The sequence below is a fragment of the Typopeltis vanoorti genome, chromosome 2 (assembly GCF_054136105.1).
Source record: "Typopeltis vanoorti isolate ZY-2024b chromosome 2, IOZ_Tvanoo_1.0, whole genome shotgun sequence".
NCBI classification, from domain to species: domain Eukaryota; kingdom Metazoa; phylum Arthropoda; class Arachnida; order Uropygi; family Thelyphonidae; genus Typopeltis; species Typopeltis vanoorti.
In genome coordinates this window covers 95,236,894-95,258,648 of record NC_143550.1, presented here as the reverse complement: position 1 = coordinate 95,258,648, position 21,755 = coordinate 95,236,894, and the positions used below count along the sequence as shown (strand labels likewise).

Sequence of the window (21,755 nt, the reverse complement as noted above, 5' to 3'; positions counted from 1 at the left end):
CATCCTTTTGAAAACCAGGTGACCAAATCTGGGTGCAGTAGTCGATATGTGATCTAATCAAAGCCTTATACAATGGAACAAGAATCTCCTTACTTCTACAAGTCGGTGTCCTCTGCATCATTCCCAGAATTCTTTGTGTTGTCCTCACAATTTTGGCAATATGTCCCCTAAATTTCAGATCCTTATCCACTATCACCCCAAGATCCCTTACTTCCTCCACCTCCTACAATATATCCCTGCCAAGCATAAATTATACATTGCCAAAATTGTGAGGACAACACAAAGAATTCTGGGGGTGATGCAGAGGGCACGAAAATGGGGATGTGAGTTCAATGTTGCAAAACCTTACATTTTGCAACATTGAACTCACATACCCTTTTCCGTGCCCATTCACTCAATTTATTTAGGTCTTCTTGAAAGGCCACAACATCTTCTCTACTCTTTATAGTTCGTCCCAAATTTGCATCATCTGCAAACAACTGAATATCCCCATCCAAATCTTTGCCAACATCATTAACATAAAAGTTAAACAGCAATGGCCCTAAATGGACCTCTGAGGTGCACCACTAGTGACTTTCCTCTTCCTGGATATTGCTCTCCCATACACAACTTGCTGATACCTATCATATAGCCAAGTCTCCGATCCAATGCACCACTCTAATATCCAACCCCATCTGCTCTAGTTTGACTATCAACTTTTCATGTGGTTATCTATCAAAAGCCTTTGCAAAATCTGAGTATACTACTGTGTCTCCCTCTCCTCTGTTCAAGGAAGTCGTCACCTTATTGTAATAAGTAAGTAGATTACTAAAACATGACCTCCCTTTAGCAAATCCATGCTGTCCATCAAAGATAATACCATTGTCATCGACCCATTTCTAGATCCTAGTTCTCATCAGCTTTTCCAACAACTTAATCACAACACCTGATACACACAGATAGGCCTATAATTTGATGCCTGAGTTCTATCACCTTCTTTATGAAGTGGCTTCTTTATGAATCTTGCCCTCCTTCCACTCTTTTGGAACTCTACCCAGTGCAAAACTCATATTAAAAAAAATATGTCAAGGCAGATTTCAACTCCCTGACACATTCCTTCAGAAACATGGTGATATATTATCAAGTCCCACAGCCTTATTAACATCAAGTTTGCTCAATTCCCTATACACCTCTTGCTGCTTACAGTCGGTCTCTCCTCCCAATCATCAACTGCTCTCAATCTCTCCATGATATCACATTTACAAGAATGAAAGACCTTAATGAACTGCTCATTAAGTATCTCCACTATATTTTCTGCAGGAGTTGTCCTTATACCATTTTCTCCAATCAATGTCATCTTTCCATAATCATTCTTTTTTTTTTCTTTTGCTGGCTACATATCAAAAGAACACCCTAGGATTCTTTTCGGCTTATTTAGCTAATTGCTGCTCATACTTCACTTTTGCTACCCTTACCCAACCAAGTCACCCTCCTTGCCTGATCTTTGTAATCCTCATGAGATTGGTTATTACTGCTTCTATGTTGACTCCATAATGCAGTTTTTCTCTGTATCGCATGCTTAATCTCTTCATTCATCCATTTCACACCTACCTTATATAACCTTCTGACCCTTGGAATACATTTAGACATTGCTTCTATTAGATAGTTCTTGAATATCCTCTAAGCTGCAATCATCTCTTTTCCAGCTAACTCCTTATTCCATGCTACACCTGCAAGCGGTCTCCTGAGCTCTTCATAATCACCGGCCTTGTAGTTCTACATATACCCTTTTCTCACAGAGGTCCTCATACTGCCAAATGGAGGGTGATTTGACACCTCATTTATAATTACATCCTCTGAGAAGATGATAAAATCCAAGACCCTCAATCCTCGTATGCCCTCTATTACATACTGTCTGAGGTAGTTGGCCCTCAAAATCTCAAGAAACTCATTTTGTTTACTTCCAGTTGCTATTTCATCATCCCAGTTTATATTGCCATAGTTAAAATCACCCATAATAATCACAATTTTCTTATTTGCTTGGCTAATTTGATTATACCTTTCATAGTCACTACCATCCACATTACCAGGTCTATAACAACATCCAACTATTTCATTTCATTCATTCTATTCACCTCTATCTCACACCATACTGCCTCAAAACCACTGACACTACGAGGGTGGTCTGAAAAGTTCTCGGCCTATCGATGAAAAAACAAATGTATAATTTTAAAATTATTTTTATTTTTCAACATTTCCCTTAAGATTAATACATTTATTCCAGCAATGCTCCAGCATCATTATCTTGTCCCTGTAGTGGTTCTCAGTAAGATCCGCAAAATACCCCTCTACAGCTGCAATCACCTCTTGATTCGAAGAAAAACACTGACCAGCAAAGAAGAGTTTTAGTTTTGGGAAGAGATAGAGTCTAAGGGAGCCAAATCTGGGGAATAGGGTGGATCTTCCAACAATTCGTAATGCAGATCCCTTAATTTTCCCATTGCAAAACACTTTTGTGGACAGGTGCATTGTCCTGATGAAAGATGATTTTTTTTCTTCTGCAAACGAGGTCTTTTCTCATGAATTTTTTCATCTAATCTGGTTGAAAGATTGGAATATTATTCCCCGGTTATTGTTTTACCCTTTTCAAGAGATAATTAATAAACAAAATGCCTTTAGCACGCCAAATCACCAATGCCATGACCTTTCCTGCTGATGGAACCGACTTTGTCTTCTTTGGCACTGAACAACTGGCTTCTGTCCACTGTTTTGACTGCTGTTTGGATTATGGTATTTAATATGAATTCAAGTCTCATCCATAGTAAATCGACACACAAAATCAGTTTACTCTTGTTAAAATGAACCACTGTTCAGAGATTTTCATGTGAGTGCGTTTTTGATCTCCTGTGAGCAAGCACGGCACACATCTTGCACAAAGCTTTTTCATATGCAATTCTTCATGCAAAATATATCCTACACATTCTTTTGAAATGCCTATAGTCTCAGCAATTTCATGCACTTTGACTCGCCGGTCATCCAATAACATATCGTGCACTTGATCAATGATTTCTGGTGTTGTTATACCTTTTGGATGTTCTTCAGGAGATCATCTTCAAGGCTAGTATGGCCACGTTTAAACTTGACAGCCCATTTCTTAATTGTCGAAAACGAAGGGGAAGACTGCCCATAAACTTTTATGAACTTCAAATGAATTTCTTTTGGCATTAAACCTTCTTTTACAAAGAATTCAAACTGCACTATACTCAATTTCATCCATTTCAAGGGATACGGACAACACTTTTGCTTCAGACAGCTGTATAAAACAAACTACTTGATAGAATGACTTGCAATTTCACGTGGATGCTAATGACAGATGTACCAACTTAGAAAAAAAATCTTGACAATCGTGTCGCCATCTATGGTCGAGGCCGAGAACTTTTCAGTTCACACCCTCGTATTTCTCTCTTGCATCTCTATACTTTGTATGGACATAACTCTTTCTCTATCATCAATAGCACCCCCCTCTCTCCCCTTTTTACCCTTTCTTCACGAAACACATCATACTCTTCCATCTTTATTCCTGTCAGGATTGGATTGTCGTCTTCATCCAACTATGTCTCACTTATTCCAACAATTTTTAGGTGAACAAATTCAATGCAACTTTCATCTGCCTTGTTTCTTACACTTCTAACATTTGTATACAAACATAGCAGCTTATTCCTGGATCTATAGTTAGTTCACTGAAACCACTTATTCGATGTGACTTCTCCATGCTTTTTTTTTTCTTTTTCTCAATTTCCATTTCTTTTTCCTCCTTATTCATCTTCACACCTTCTTCGATCTAACTGTTCTCCCCTTGATCCCAGGTCGTCCCCTACATTTTTTGTCTACACATGCATTCACATCCTCTTTGAGCACCTATCTTTCTCAGTGTTCCTCTGTACAACATGAGCCTCCCTGTTTCTCTGTCTTGCGCACCTGTTCTCTCATTCTCTATACTCATGTTGCTCACTTCTTCATTCACTACCACCTCTTCAATCTCTCCTGTTCTTCTGCATCACTTACCACTTGATCAGATTCATTCTCTGCACTCAATTTTCTACCTTCCAGCAGCAGTAATCTCTCCAAGCAACTCACACCAAAACCACTCAAATGCAATCCAATGCTCCTATACAGTTCATTTCATCCTTCAAACTCATTCCACACATTAACAAACTGCACTCCTTTCTCCTCACATATTTCTGCTAACATATCATTTATAATCCTTGCTCTCTGCCTTATCTCACCACTGTCATACCTGGGCAACACACTTACTACCTTTCCTATCACACTATTCTCTTTTATCCATCTCAACAATCTCCTGATATCCAATCTGACGTGTTTTTTGTTTTAAGTCATTTGTACCTATTATAACTACCAACTCTTTTGCTTACTTACTTCTCACATCTAATGCTCAATCACTCTACTCATTCTACCTCCAGTGAAACATATTTTATGCATCCCCTCATCCAGCACACCTTTAATAATTGAATCACCATACAAAGCCACTCGCAAGTCTTTTGTTACCTCTTTTATACCAACATTAATTGTTTTCACCATTTTCACTCTTCCATACATATCTCGAATTCTCTTAACTTCATTCTGCATCCATTTTATCTCTTGCCTCATCTTACCCAACTCAACTTTCGAATCTTGCATCACATTTTCACTGTCATTCATTCTTTTGAATTTTTGACACGCTTTTGCTTTTCTTCATTCTTTCAAATTTTTGAACTTTCGAACCTTGCATCACACTTTTGCTCTCATTCATTCTTTTGAACTTTCAAACTTTGCATCATACAAGCTCGTTCGCAGTCAACGCCGCTCACCTCCTTATCTCCAACTGCTGCTTATTTTCCAACTTCTGCCACATTCACATCACTTTCGTCTTTCTTACCATTGCTCGTTCTCTTTTTCAAAACTTTTTTTTAATACTTTTTCTCTGCTCTTTTACACCATCCATTTCTATCAGATGAGCACTCATCCTCCTGGCAGCACTTTCGCTACTAACACCTTCGGTCATGAACATATTAGCACTCATCAAGTCCTCATTCAGCTCACACTTCACACCCCCCCTCCCTCCTTCCATCCACCTTAAATATCCACAATTTGTCCATATAATCAAATGAGTACAAATAGCGCACCTCACATTTCATGAAAACGACTGAAATCAAAATTGAATTCCTGCTTTGCATGGACAAAGCCACCACCATCTTGCATTCGCTGGTTACTAAACTTAGTTCTAATTTCAAAGAATTTGTAAATAAACCTATACAAAAAATCCCACACACACCAATAACACTGCAAGCGCACAACTTTTATAGCAACTCTTACTCATGAACACACATTTATATACTATTAATTATTTCAAAAAAACTTATCTTAAATGGGAGCCCTCTTTACATACCGCTACTTATCCCACTTAAGTCACTTATTTGAAATCTGAAATTAATTCAGAGCTCTAAATGTATATGCTCAGTTTCTCCCTCTTTATTAAGCTAAAATACATGAACAGTTAATATAAACAAGAAAGCCTTCCTAAGTAGAAGGAAAGACAGAGAGAGAGAGAGAGCTGAATTCCACCTTCAACAAAATATAATGAATGAATATTTTCTAGGAAGTATTTATATGCAGCACTAGTTTTAATAATTCTTGTGACATAATAATAAAGGCTCTAACACAGGGATTCCCAACCTTTTTGGTCCCCGTACCCCCTTAGCTTTTAGTAAATTATCCGGTACCCCCCCATTCATTATAATAAGAAATAAATTCTTAAGTCTGCCATGCAGATTCAAAGAATATAAGAAATAAACAGTAATTAAGTTTTCATAAAAGCTTTATTCGGTAAATAAATCATAAAATTGTAAAATCTTTATTACACTGCAGTAAAATCGACTAGTGAGACCCTTGATTCTGTTTCTTATCCACCATCAGTTTTATTCTTGGTACAGTTTTTGAAATAGATACCCGCATAATGTTCAGGCTCCAGTTTGTTTCTTGTTTTGGACTTGACTGAAAACAGAACTGAGAATCCTCATTCACAAGGATAAGTTGTTATAAATGGAATTAGAGCCATGTAAGCACGTTTGGTGTAACGGGATATGCTTCTCCAAGTGTACACCAAAAATTTTGTAACTTCATTGATTGGAATTCAATTCGGAGTTTCTTGTTATTGTGGAGATCAATTAGCTCGTCTTTCACTGGGTCGTTGTCACTGATTTTTTCTAAATCAATATGAAAAGGGTTATGTATCCAGACTTCATTCATTTGTTTAGGAGAAATTATTCTTGCAAGTGCCTCTTTCAAAGTTTTTAAATGCAATATATTGCAATAATATAATCCTTGTATAAAAGATCAAAATGGAAAAATGCTACTAGAGACACAAGATATAAAAAGATGGAAAGAATATGGAAAAGAACTGTTTGACTCTGATCGCTCAGACGCACCAGATATACAAAATATAGATGGTGAACCAATTACGTATGAAGAAATAGAATACGCTCTAAGCCAAATGAAAACAGGTAAAACACCAGGCCCTGATCAGATCCCTATTGAATTGTTAAAGGAAGTAAATGAAAACACACTCAATGACCTAAAGGTTATTTTTAAGAACATCTATGATTCAGGATACATCCCTGATAATCTGAGGAAATCCATCTTTGTCACTATTCCCAAAATTCCAAGAACTTTTGAATGTACAGAATATAGACTAAGTTTAACAAGCCATGTTACAAAATTACTACTGAATAATCCTAGAAAGAATAAAAGGCACTTTGTCAGTAGAAATAGAAGACACTCAGTCAGGTTTTCAAAAAGACAAAGGTACAAGAGAAGGAATCTTCAATTTGAAAGCATTATGTGAAAGAAGCCTTGACAACCAGAAAAGCATATATCTTTGTTTTATTGATTACACCAAAGCATTTGATTCAATAGATCACAAGAAATTAATACATATCCTACAGAATAATGTGTTAAAAGGAAAAGATCTACGTATAATTACAAATATATACTGGAATCAAAATGACCTCAATAAGTTATAAAAATACATATTCTGGCAACTTTGAAATCAAAAAAGGAGTAAGGCAAGGATGTGTCTTTTTATCACCCTTACTGTACAATATATATAGTGAGCAAGTTTTTAAAAATATTTCAGAACTGAAGGGTGTAAAAGTCGGAGGTAGGAACTTCAATAACTTCAGGTATGCAGATGACACAGTTCTTATAGCTGAATCTGAAGATGATCTTCAAAACTTAATCACAGAAATTTACAACAGAAGCTTAGACATGGGACTAATTATTAACCTAAAGAAAACAAAGTGCATGATTATATCAAAAGAACCAATAAATAAGAAACTGAACATAATTGTTAACAAAAAGAAAATTGAACAGGTTCAGTCTTTTATATATTTGGGACAAATGTTTACAGACAGAGGAAATTCCCTTAAAGAAATAAAAAGAAGAATAGAGAGAGCAAGAAAAGCCTTTACTGATATAAAAACTGTTCTAACATCCAGAGACATTAATATAGACACAAGAAAAAGATTAATAAAATGCTATATCTGGTCAAGCCTTCTCTACAACAGTGAAACTTGAACTCTAAATAAAGAACCAGAGAAAAAATTAGAAGCTTTCGAAATGTGGACCATCACAAGAATGTTGAAAATACCATGGACAGAGAAAATGAAAAACGAAGATGTTTTAAAGAAAACAAAAATGAAAAGAACATTAATGAAAATAATTAAAGAGCGAAAACTTAAATATTTTGGACATCTAACCAGACAACAAGGCATTCAGAAATTAATATTAGAAGGGAAATTGGATGGAAAAAGAGGGAGAGGAAGACCCAGGAGAATGTGGTTCGAAGACATTAAGGACTGGACTAGCTTGAATTACCAAAAATGTTCCATAGCAGCAAAAGAAAGAAAAAGGTTCCATGACATGGTTGCCAACCTCCTTCTAGGAGATGACACTTGAAGAAGAAGATATTGTTAAGACGAACTTCCTGTTTTAGTTCATATGCTGGATCTGAAGTGATTTCATCAAGAGATTTGAAATTGGCAAAGTTACCTAACTCCACCCTTCTTCCCTACAGAGTCAATTTTTCTTGAAACGATTGTATCTTTTCTTCAGCCTCCGCGAGAATGACATCTGTACCTTGCAGTGAAATGCTCATAGAATTAAGAATTCCAAATACATCAGAAAGATAAGCCAGAGAAATCTCAAAGTTTGGATCTTTGAAATATGAAGCAAAAGCAGATTTTTTTTTGACTAAAAAAATTTCAATTAAATTTCTAAGTTCAAAAACCCTTCCGAAACCATTTCCTCTGGATAACCATCGTATTTCTGTATGAAGCAGCAGTACGATATGATCTGCTCCAACTTCTTCACACAAAAATTTAAATACACAGTGATTCAATGCTTTTGCTTTGATAAAATTCACAACTTAAACAACAACATCCAAAACGGCTTTCAAATTATGTGGAAGTGTTTAAGATGCTAAAGCATACCGGTGAAGGATGCAATGGCCTTGTAAAAAATTTGGGTTGATTTCTTTAACTAAAGCGGCGAAACCTCAATTTTGATGGCTTCATACTGCCATTGCTGAATATCTTAGAGCAAATGCGGCACTGTGGCTTTTGCACATCTTCTTTGTCAAGCACAAAAGTAAAACCATATTGCACATATGAATCTTGGTAACAACATTTCTTTGGCAAGGTCATTCCTTGGGTCTGCAAAAATAATATTTTTTTGTATATAAATCCTAATGTAACCTTTCATTTTAAAAATAAGCTAAAAAATAAATATTTTAATGTATTTAAATCTTGATCTATCCTTTCATTTTTAGCATAGGCTAAAAATAAACTATAAGCTACTTACGATTAGATTAAAATTTAGTGCAAAAGTAATTTTGCTAACCTATGTTTATCACTAAAACGTGTGTACTGTGAGCATGTCGAAATGAAGCAGATGGAGTGTGTACCATACAGTACATCACGTGCATGCGCAGGAGGTGCAGATGCCACAGAGGCAAGCCTCGAGGGAGTGTCAATTTGAATCTTAACTGGGCATCTTGAGTTATCGGACCCTGCAGTGAGAAAAAAGTCTATGCAACCTCACTGTGTCCGTGTTCAAAAAAGAGACCTGAAATGTTGCTGGTGTAGGGGAGAGATAGCCCCCCCCCCAGCTACTGCCCTGAGAACCATTCTCTACCAGCCTTACTTTTTGAAAACAACCAAATTCCTATGCACAATGAGATCCATCTTCTTGAGATAACACTAACCTGAAATCTCTCTCTTGACACAAACATATTACAAATATGGACTCCTCTGCTTCCAAAAAAATTAGGTTTTCTTTTTTGCTCAAGGCATTACTATAATCTCCAAAGAGCTTCTGACTTTATAAATCACAAATCTGTCTGACCAGTGAATATGCTCCAACACATCTGGGGAGAGGGGTTTTTCCTTAATCCTAAAGATGCTGGATTCCTGGACTCTGTACAGAAAAGGGTGATGATTAATGACCCCCTCACTCTCTCTCTCTCATTAATACACTTCATTCATTTTTACACAGGTGCTCAGCTTCTGCTGCTTGCATCTTCTACAAATACTTCCATGGCCACTGTTCATCAGAATTAGTATCAATAATATCCTCACTCTCTGTCAAATCCATTCAAATGCATGCAGCAACTAATCAACACTACCTTACAGAATAAATTTCTCCTCCTCATCTTCATTCATCACTTCCACTGCTGCCCTGTGGAACAATCTGCCATCTTATGTGTTTCGCAAGGAATACAATTCATAGTTCTTCAAGGTAAATGTGAATGAGTTCCTTCTTGCCCATAGATGGTACTAGTGTACTATAGGCTGACCAATCTCTCGTGGATGAATTTTCCATTATAATTTTTTTTTTTTTTTATAAAAAAAAAAAAAAATTAGGTTTTGAAAACTCCAATCTTCTGGGAGGCATGATGAGCAAAAATGTGGTGTGTTGTGTGTGTACATACAAACACACGTGCATGCACACATACAAACACATGTGCACGCACATGCACACACACACACAAGGGTGGTCTGAAAATTTCTCGGCCTTGACCATAGATGGCAACATACTGGCATGATTTTTTTTTCTAAGTCGGTACATCTGTCATATACATCCATGTGAAATTGCAAGTCATTCTATCAAGTAGTTTGTTTTATACAGCTGACTGAAGCAAAAGTGTTGTCTGTATTCCTCAAAATAGATAAAATTGAGTATCATGAGGTTATAAAATTCTTTGTGAAAGAAGATTTAACCAAAAGAAATTCATTCAAAGTTTATAAAAGTTTATAGGCAGTCTTCTCCTTCATTTTTGACAATTAAGAAATGGGCTTCCAAGTTTAAGCATGGCCGTACCAGCCTTGAAAATGATCCACGTGAAGAACATCCATAAAGTGTAATAACACCAGAAATCATTGATCAAGTGCACTACTACTACTACTCCTTGGCATTACAGTCCATTTAGGACCTGGGCCTGTATCAGAAGAGCCTTCCATTCTTCATGATTCTGTGTCTTGCTCTTCCTGTTCTTTACTCTCTTTTTCTTTAAATCATCCTCCCCATCGTTAAGCCATCTCCTTTTTTTGTAGTCCTCTGGGCAGGCCTAGATCCACCTGAACGTGTCATCTTATCTTAGTCTTCTCACCTTTATTTCAGTAATAATATCCACTTCATTAAATTTCTCCATTATTCCTCACTCTCCAAAGTCCATTCTCGTTAATTGGGCAAAAGATCTTTCTTAATACCTTTTGTTTCCATATTTAGTTAATACCTTTTGTTCACTGAATACCTTAACTATGCCCTCCTACAGAGGGCATAGTTAAGGTATTCAGTGAACAATTCATAAGAGTGTTTCATTCTCATCAGTGTGAAATCATAAGAAGCTCAAGCGTAGAGGAAATAGGACAGGAAGGCTTAACTGTGAACGAGCATGAGATATATATTAAATAAGCTTTAAGTCAATAAGGCAACAGAATTTGGCAAGATATCATCACGTCTTACGGGAATGTTTCTGGGAGTTGGTAGTAGCTTTGGCATACCTGTTGAATAAAGTCTTGTAACAGCACAGATCCCAAGGGAGTGGAAAGAAGGTAAAATTGTTCCAGTGCATAAAGGCGGTGATAAGGCTGTGGCTACAAATTATAGACCAATCTATATATCTCGAGTTCTGGTTAAGGTATTGAAGAGATTAGTGAGAACTAGGATTCAGAAATGGATTGATACCAGCAGTATTCTCTGGGACTGTTGGCATGGGGTGATTAAAGGGAAGTCATGTTTTACAAATTGACTTACGTACTACAACGAAGGTGATGAATACATGCACTGGATGGGGGAGATGGAGATGCATATACAGTGGTATATTTATATTTTGCAAAGGCTTTTGATAGATTGCCACATGACAATCTGTTATAAAATTGAAACAGATGGGAATGGATAACAGACTAGTGAGTTGGAGAAATGAATGGCTGTCAAATAGATATCAGCAAGTTGCATATGGGAGTACAATATTTCCAAAGGGGAAAGTTGCTAGTGGTATGCTTCAGGGGTCTGTTTTTGGGACCATTGTTGTTTAACTTGTATATTAATGATATTGGAACAGGTTTAACTGAAGATATGCAACTATTTGCAGATGATGCAAAATTTAGGATTTGGAGAAGTACAATGGGGAGTCAAGCAAATGTTGTGGACTTACAAGACATGAATAGATTGTATGAGTAAGCAGATAAGTGGAACTTCAGTTCAGTTCAATGTTGCAAAGTGTCAAGTTCTGAAATTTAGTAAGCAATGATGAGATGCAAAATATACACCTGGTGAGGAAATTTTGAAGAAGGTAGAGGAGATGAGAGATCTGGACTAAAATCTGAAATTTAGTAAGCAATGATGAGATGCAAAATATACACCTGGTGAGGAAATTTTAAAGAAGGTAGAGAAGATGAGAGATCTGGACAGTGACCTGAAATTTGGGGACCACAATGCACAAGTTGTGAATTTGTTACATCAGATAATAGCAATGATGTGAAGGACCTTGATGTGCTGAAATAAAGAGGTGATAGTTCCATTGAATAAAGCCTTGTTCAAGTTTCAAATTGATTATTGTGCATAGATTATGTCACCTGGCTTTCAAAGTGATATGTTAGAAAGGGTCCAGAGAAAATTCAAAAAAGAAGGTGTTAATTGGTCTTTGGAATACAGGAATGAAGACAAATTAAGGGAATGCAATTTGCAAAGCCTTGTGAATAGGAAGAGGAGGGGAAATATGATTGAGACATAAGTTGGTCAGGAGTCGTTACCAGGTTAACGTGGAAGAAATTTTTCATAAGAATTGTGGGGGGGGGTATGAGGAGGGTAGACCAAGAGACCATTCCTGGAAACTACATAAGGAGGGGTGAGAGCAAAAGAGTGAGGAGAAGATTCTTTGCATGTAGAGTGGCTGGCTAGTGGAATGCATTGCTTGAGTAGTACAAAGTGATATATTTAGTTTTGCAGAAGCTTTTGATAGATTGCCACATGACACACTGTTAAATAAATTGAAACAGATGGAAATGGATAAGAGACTAGTGATTTAGATAGGTGAATGCATATATATTGAGGCATGGTTTGATGAGCTTTGTGTCAAAGACTCATCTTGTGTACCTTCCAAGATGAGTCTTTGATTCCGTGGAGGTCTGATAATAATAAGCATAAACTCTAGATATTAAATGATTTTTAGGACAACAGCAAAATCACATCCTTTAGCAATCTACAATCAATCAGCTGACATCTAGAGATATTAACTATCAATCAGCTGACATCTAGAGATATTAACTACAGACTGGTAATTAACACATTTTTGCTTGATTCTGAATGTATACTTGTCAAATGAGTGAGGTAATTATTTCTGCTATTCTGAATGCAGAATTACAAGATACTGTTCTGCATATCTCTAAACAATTATCAGCTCACTTATTATCTCTGAATGTCTGGATCTCTGACTACTCGCTGATTGATGCAGGACTCAAGTGCTCTCTAAAGAACCTGATTTTGCTGTTGTCTCAAAAACCATTCTGTATTATACATTTTATGCATACCTTTTGGTCTTTCGAGTGATGATGTCTCTTTATTGCAAATGTTTGGAAGATTCCCATTCGAAGTACATATCATAAATGATTATTCTCAAATCAAGAAGATGACAAAATGTTCAGAAAGTTACTGAAGAGGCTTAGAAATGGAGGAAAGATTAAAGAAAATCAGAGATGATGAAGTCATAAAACTGCAAATAAGCATTATCCTGGAGTGCTTTTATTTTCTTTAATGTGAATTCCACCCATAATAGATTGTAAACTTGTACATTTAGCTAAAGTGCAGGCTAAGGTTAGATAATTATAACTTTAGAAACAAAACTTCATATGGTTTCAAGTTGGTTCAGACCTCCAATAACAGGGAGGTGATCTCATGCTGGGCAACAAAAATCATCTACCACCTTAACACATTCACAAACATCCATGCACACTGTGTTAGAGAGCAGTGATGTTATTCACTTGGCCCACAAGGCTGGAAAAAATTATCAAGTGAAATAAACTGTGGCAGAAAATCTACAGAAAAAAGGGAGCCATGGGTATATTTCAATATTAGAGGTAGAAAAATTTGTCAGAAATCTGAAATGTGGAATGGTAGCTAAAATAGATGCTATTCACAGAAAGGTTCATAGGAAAGTATAAAAGCTATACAGTTGTTACCAGACAGCCCAGTCAGAAGGTCAAATTCTAGGTCAACTAAATAAATCCACTACAAGTCTTCAACTATGTACACAAAATAACTGCAACATTAAATTTGTATGAAAATCAATAATCAAAAAGACAAACTATAAAAATAGGCAGAAACATGGAAAGCATCAACTGCATTTTTAATACAGAAACTGTAAAGCAAATAAATTAAATAGTTCAGCTATTTTGGAACAATTTTTATTGAAGACAGCAAATTTGATATTGAAACAAATAGAATAAACAATGCTGGTAAGGTGGTGAGCAAGCCGAATAAACATATATGGAATAAGAAAGAAATTAGCCAACAAGCTAAGCTAGTAGTTAAGACAGTTATTAAATTCATTTTAACTTATGATATGAAATTACTTATAAGTTTAAATTTGTTCACTTCTCTAATTTTCTAAGAAAAATCAGAGCAGCAAATGGATAGCAACAATAGCAGAATTATATTAAAAATGAAAATAATAGAAAGGAACTCTTGACAATATTAGCATTTACCTGAATTCCTGTTTTTGCCCAAACCCAAAATTACTGCCAATAACAACCACAGCCCATCTTAACTATTCACTCTATACTCTGAATGATTTTTTTCTACAAAAAAGGTGCTTGTGCTTTTGTGTGATCCAAAATTCCTTGCAAAAGAATGCAAGGAATTTTTAATCTGTGGCTTAAGATTTTCTTGCCACATTATATATCATTGATCTGCAGTCTTTACTACTCCCCAATTCTGAAAATCATTCTAACTTCTTATCCTTGAAGCTTGATTTCCTGCAATCCAACTATCCTAACAGTGAAATCACCTGCTCTGGTGATTTTAATGTCTCCAACTCTGACTGGCTCCTTTTTACCAATTCCAGTGACCAAAAAAACAGCTTATCGCAAGTGCCTTGAGACAAAAACTCCACTTGCAGCCTACACTGAAGATCATAATACTTGCAAAACAATCATTAAAAGAACTGTGTGTGAAAGGGCTAAATGTAGAAAACTCACTGCCTTCAATGGCAGCTGTGTCTTCTGATTATTTGAAAAAGCTGCTGGGTGTAACTTCTGCTCACCTGTGCTTTCACCTCTGTATCACCAAGATAGTAGTTTTGCAACATCAACTACAGATAAAGCTGACTGCTTGGCATTAATCTTCTCATTTGACCACTGCACAGATAACAAAAGCAAATCATCTCCTCCTTTACCTGCCCTTCTGGCAGAAGGCATGAGGTACAATGAACAATAATAACAAAAAGGTTTCTGGGTCTGATGGTACTCTACTAATTGTGATCAAGATGTGCTTCTGAACTAATGCCTGTCCTTTATCATCTCTAAAACTATACTCAGCTGGCATCCACCCTACAGTATGGAAGCAAGCCCATATATACTCAAAAAAAGTGATAAGTGTTTACCATCAATCTATCGACCAAATGCTCTCACATCAGTATTGTTTAAAAAAATGGATAAAGTCAACAATAGTTAACTTCTTTGACACCTGGAGAACTTGTCAACTAATCAGTAACACCAATATGGATTTTGTCAATTTTTTGGGTAACCCTTACAATTTTTGCAATGTGTCCCTTGAATTTCATTTCCCTAGCCACCAAGATCCCTTGTCTCCTCCACCTCCTGAAGTAATTTATGATATGCATTTTACTTGATAAAAGCGTAGGAAATAAATAAATAAATAAAAGACATTATTTCAAAAGTGCTTTCATAAAGGTATTAAAATAAAATCTTTCATAAAAACATTTAGGCAATATTCAAAACATTCAATCACACAATTTTGTCAGTACTTCTCGTTACTCTGACTTCAAACAAACTGCTGCATGAAGCTGTTTACTGAATGGTGTGATGTCACTACATAACTGACACACACACACACACACACACACACACACACAGAGAGAGAGAGAGAGAATAGGCATATGCAGGTCACAACTCAAGATGGATTTGCTCAAGAAATTTGTACACATGCCACTTCAGACACATACATGGGTTCACCACCTCTGCTATAGGCTGTGTGTAGTGATATAAAAAAAAATAATAATCTGCGAGCAGAGCTAATCTAAGGCAGTGCAGTCACTTTAACAGAAAAGTGACAGACAGTGTGCAATGCCCAGATGACAAAATAAAAAATCCAGAGAAAACCCAAGATCTCTGTGATGCAATCATTAGTGCGTGCTTCAGAAGATGATATAAAGAGATAAGAATTCATTATAACAAAATTGTGGAAACTACTATTGTGCTGGGATAATCACTTAATTATCTTATACAGCTATCCTAAACTAATTATTTGATGTTTCAACCTTCATATTAAGGTCATATGTGGAAGTACACATGTATACAAAAAAAAAAAAAACAGGCTACACATGCACCACTATACTCAAGTGATATTAATTTGGCTAAATCTTGACCCTGCTAGCTTACCTCTGGTGAAAAGATATACAGGGTTATTATAAAGTGTTTGTGCACTTTTAAATATTCAAACTTCCATTCTATATATGATAAAATCAATCTGAAAAAAAAAAAGGGTAAGTGAAAGAATTTATTAGTTTTACATATATTTATTTTTGGATTGTTAATTCTCAACATGTCCACTGTTATTATATACACAACCTGAGATACGATTCTGAAGTTTTACAAATATGTTTTGCAGATGATTTTCATTAATACTTTAAATCACATTAATTATCCTATTTAGATGATAATTCTAAGACTAGTCACAGAATCATCTAAAGAGCAATGTTTTGTTAAATAAATGATAGTCTTTATATGTCCCTATAGAAAAAAATCCACTGTGCTCAATGTGGTGAACATGGTGGCCAAGATATCAGTCCACCTCTTCTCATCCATCTGTTAGGAAACTTTTCATTCAAAAACTGCCTAATAAATGGACTGGAAGAGGTGGACTGATCTCTTGGCCACCATGTTCACCAGATTTGAGCCTACTGAATTTTTTTTTTCTATGGGGACATGTTAAGACTATCATTATTAAGTCATTATATCATTATAAAGATCATTATAAAGTCTTTGTGCAATTTTAAATTTTCAAAATTTTTGTTCTATGCATCATTAAAATCAATCTATAAAAAACATTAGACGTCATTTATTGAAGTTCGGTATGTACTATGAGCAATTCATTTGTTTTCATTTATTTTATTGTAGTTTAGCAAAAATTTCTTAAAAATTATTTATCAAAAAAAAAAAAAAAAGACTACATAATTCAGCCATTCTTTTTTGGATGAGTGTAATAGTGTTATTTGGAAATTTTGCAGAATACTTTATTCCTTAACTAACACATTTAGGAATTATAGGTGATACAATGTTTCAGCAAGATGGTGCACTACATCATCTATAAGTCTTAAATAAGTTATTTCAGGGATAAAGCATTTCCAAATAACTCTCACTATTAACATTTATCCTTCAAAAAAATGGCACATTATTTTATTTTATTTATTTTATTTTTTTTCTAAATAATTTTTAATATAAATAAAATAAATGAATTGCTAATTATATGAAGAGCCAAAGGCTTCAATTCGGCGACATAACTTATTTAAGTTAAAGGGATATTACATCCCATATTGTTTCTTAGCTGAATAAGAAACTCAAAGAGTTTCATGCTGAATATAAAAACTATATAAAGTTCGGCGATTCCAAGCGTAAGCAAATACCTGGATACTGCAGCAACTGACCCTTTAGGTAGTGCAAGCTGAGGCAACTCATATCAAAGGTGGAGCAAGCTCCGATCACTATTCTTGATATTTACCCATAATGTGAACTTAGCTCATAGGAGTTGTATTATTGTTCTACATTATGAGAGAAGGTCACTGCCCAGACCGGTTTCAACCTATATTGAGGTCTCATCAGTGAGTAGGTAGACCTAGTTAATAATACCAAGTTTGTAGTGAACAGAACTTACATCCCTTCTATGAGAATTGCCAAGAGGTGTCCTAATAAATCACAAATTATATGAAGAGCCAAAGGCTTCAATTCGGCAACATAACTTATTTAAGTTAAAGGGATATTATATCCCATATTGTTTCTTAGCCGAATAAGAAACTCAAAGAGTTTCATTTAGTTTCATTTGAAACTAAATTTTCAGGTTTCCGAAAATGTTCCGATGATGGTCAGTTGACCAAAACGGTCCACACCCCATTAACGCTCTCCCCTTCCCCAGTTTCCCCATAAGTAAACCCTTCCCCTTCTCTCCTCCCCCCCCAATATGCACCCCAAACACAATAATATATATATATATTTATATATATATTATTAATACAAAACTCGGGTTTCCAAATTTATTTTTCCCACGTCAAAACACCCCACCCCACGCTCCCTTATTCCTCCCCCCCCCCCGTTATAAACAACCTTCAGCAGGATCATGAAATTGGAAGACATCCTAGTATTCAAACAAGGTATGTACAAAATTTTTCCACCTCTTTTATTCTGCTATAATTGCCTCCTATACTCACCCATAATGCCCTAAAATATATATAACCCTTTTCTGAGGTAATAATAGCCAGTGTATTTAAAATAAGGGACACTCCTAAACAAAAACAGGCTATAATAGCCATAATAATAATATATGCATAATGTATGATTTCACCTGACAGACTAGCAAGGTTAACAGTCAACCAAACTAGTAACTATTATTATTATGTGACACCTCCAAGGAGTCTAAAGACTTATCGAGGGAGGACACCCACTCTACAACTCTCTGTCTCCAACACTCATCCACCACCAACTACAGTGAACCACGTCAACTACACCAACGCCATCTACTGGTCATCACTAGTATTTTCACAGACAATCACAAACATCCATGCCCAGTGGGATTCGAACCTGCAGCCTCTCAGCTGGAAAGCAGATACATTAACACTCAGCCAACCAGGCTGGCAATACTTTGGTATATTTGGTATATATAGTAATGTACCTTGTTTCTTTGTATACATGTGTATAATAACATCATATAATTAGTTTAGTTTATGTTAAACAAATTAAAGTTGTTAATCCAATATGGTAGAAGTCTCAATGATTTTGTCATAATGATGAAAGAGAAAATATAATAATACTGGAAATCTCACAAATATCAGATTAGTTTGCAAGAAAACTGTTGACAGGAAGCACTTGATAATGTAAACTTAATTATGTATAATGGAAATATCAATAATGATGATAATCAAGGGTTCAAGGTAGGCATGCTTCAGAAGGAGTTAACAAAAATTGTTGAAGTAAAACTTGGGGAAGAATAAAATATGAAAAAGGCATATGATAAAGTGCCAAGAAAAAGCTTTCATACATTTACAAACATATGGTTGAAATTGGGCATTGTCAAAATTGAAGAATAAATATGTTTGATGTAAAATTAGGTATCAAGCAAGAGTATATGCTATTTCCACTGCTATTCATGAGAGAAAAAAATAAATCTTAGTAGATTTATTTAGTATAGTACATCTATAGGAGACAAACTAAACTGAATAATGCTTAACAAATTTGGTATGAAAATCAACAATAAAAAAGACAAAAAAAAAAAAGGCACAATTTCATCATCATTAAATTCCTGACATAAAAACTAAACTGAATAATGCTTAACAAATTTGGTATGAAAATCAACAATAAAAAAGACATAAAAAAGGCACAATTTCATCATCATTAAATTTCAGACATGTACCCTCAGGGAATGTACAGGATAATTATGATAGTACTACATGAAAAATTTAAAATTGTTACTAACTTACGATCAACAATTTTCCTCCAAATTAATCTGTTATCTGTCAAGATGCCAATATTATCAGATCTTATATTTCTGTATGTTAAGGTACTTTTTACTATATTAATCCATCTACATCTTGGAATTTAGATTTGTGATTTGTAAACTGGGATTTGTGATTTGTTTTGCTAATCTTTCCTCTCCCATTCTATTTAAGTGACCATACCACCTGAGATTAGCTCTACTAACATATTCCGGAAAGCTAACAATGGCAAGGTCTCCAGTCTTTGATCAAGTGTTTTAATTCTAAGCCAGCTCTCAGATCCATAAGTTAAAATTGATTTGAGCATGGTCTTGTATATAGTTAATTTACATGTTCTGGGATTATTTGCTCCAGTAGCTGACTTTTTTTGCTGTTTGCGCTGGTTCCCTGACGAAACAATGGGGACCTTGTTTAACTGGATAATGCCCCTGCCAGCATGAAATTCTGTCAGGCTGTACCATCATTTTACATTGTGGTTTAAGCCAATAAGAACACAATTTTGTCGATTAAATCCCAAAGTGCCAGCCTACCCTCGTTTGTTCAGCATCTGGATAGATAACAGGGTGCACCCACTGTCGGTGCCAGGTTATTTTGCACCCTAGGCAAAGTTTACAAGTGCACCCCTTATTTCATAAACAAAAATGTTTCTAATTGCATTAAACAAAATAAAATTGTCTTTCAGGTTAAATTAATAGGTAAATTAATAGGGCTTTTTTTATTTTCTTTTTTAATTAATTTGAAAATTCTCTGTTATAATTTATTTACAAAAAAAAAAGTTATAAAATACCAAAATTTAATATTTTAAAATGTTAACATTTTAAAATATTTATCTTAACTGAATTTTAAATAGCGGTAAGTTCAAATCATTTAGGTAAGGAACAAAAAAGAACCAAGAGTTAAATAGTAAAATAGTGTGATGTGTGAGGGATAAGGAAAAAGAATCAATACCTAAATCATATATCACTATTTAATTTTGATATTTTAGTCAAGTATGAATTAAGCATAGCTTGAAGTTTTGCGCCCCTTCATGGCTTGTGGCCTAGGTGGTTGCCTAGTTTGCCTAAATGGTAGCGCCGGCCCTGGGTACACCACAAGAAGGTGAGGGTTGGACATTAGGTCAGAATCCTCAGTAGGGTCTCTGCATTCCTTAGAAGGCTACTTAGAGGTCTCCTCTCAGTTATACAGCTTCGACTATTAAGCACCCCAGCACAATTTTAGTGAATAGTAAATGGAAATAGATTAAAGAATGAGCCGAGTTGCTATGATAATAAGTCAAATAAATAAATTTACATAAAATACAAGAAAACTAAGCAAAAATAGAAAACATGCAATATACAAGATAGCATTTCATATGAATTTAAAGTTATGGATCTAAAAGTTGACCTCTGAACAATTTTTAGGTCCATAACCAGGAATTGGTTTGTAAAATTCTAATAAAACTGCAAGTTGTGAAATTCTAATAAAATAGCTGGTTGACAAAATTGTAATAAAACTCATTTATAAATTCTAATAAAAAGAGTTCATCAAAGACCGTTTTATCAGAATGAGCCTATAGATAAAATAATTCTGAGGAAAATGTGTTTATCATATTTACACGTGTGTTTGTGTATATATTGAATTTTTTGCCACAGTTATACTTTAAAAACTCTGTAGACAGAAATCTTTCTAAGAATGGTGCAAGTCAAGCAGTTGGCACTGATGATGTATTTGAATATCTCAAAACAAAAAGACTGCTGGAATTGTAAAACATAAATAATCTGAGAAGATGGTATCACTAAAAATAAAATGTAAAGCATGTCAGAATGAATGATTGGCTTGATTAGAATTATAGCCAAAGCAACTAAGATTATGGGGCCAGTATATTTATTATTTTTTGTGTTTGTCAACGGATATGCCTATTTTGTGGGAAAAATAAGCAAGTTTCCAGGAGAAATGCAAATTGTGAAAGATGCCAATTAACCCTAAAATAATATGACATAAAAATTGAAGAGCAGAAATGAAGAACAGTTAAAAAGAACAGAAATGAGAAATACATATTGATTGATTTACTCCAAAATATATATATATATATATATATATATATATAGGAGTAAATCAACTACTGTGGAATAGTATATGTTTGAGGAGAAGAGCCAATCAGAACTATCTTTGAGATAGAATATATAAAGCAGAGATGAGATTTTCATTAGTTCATCTCTTATTAGGTTTTCCTTAATGGATG

At 35.0% G+C, this 21,755-nt stretch overlaps 1 protein-coding gene across 1 annotated transcript in view; it reads right to left on the bottom strand.

Moving 5' to 3' along the window:
* LOC150109269 (uncharacterized) overlaps positions 1-21,755 on the bottom strand; it is a 228,200-nt gene that overhangs the window by 179,325 nt on the left and 27,120 nt on the right. The gene's annotated exons all lie outside the window — the stretch shown is intronic.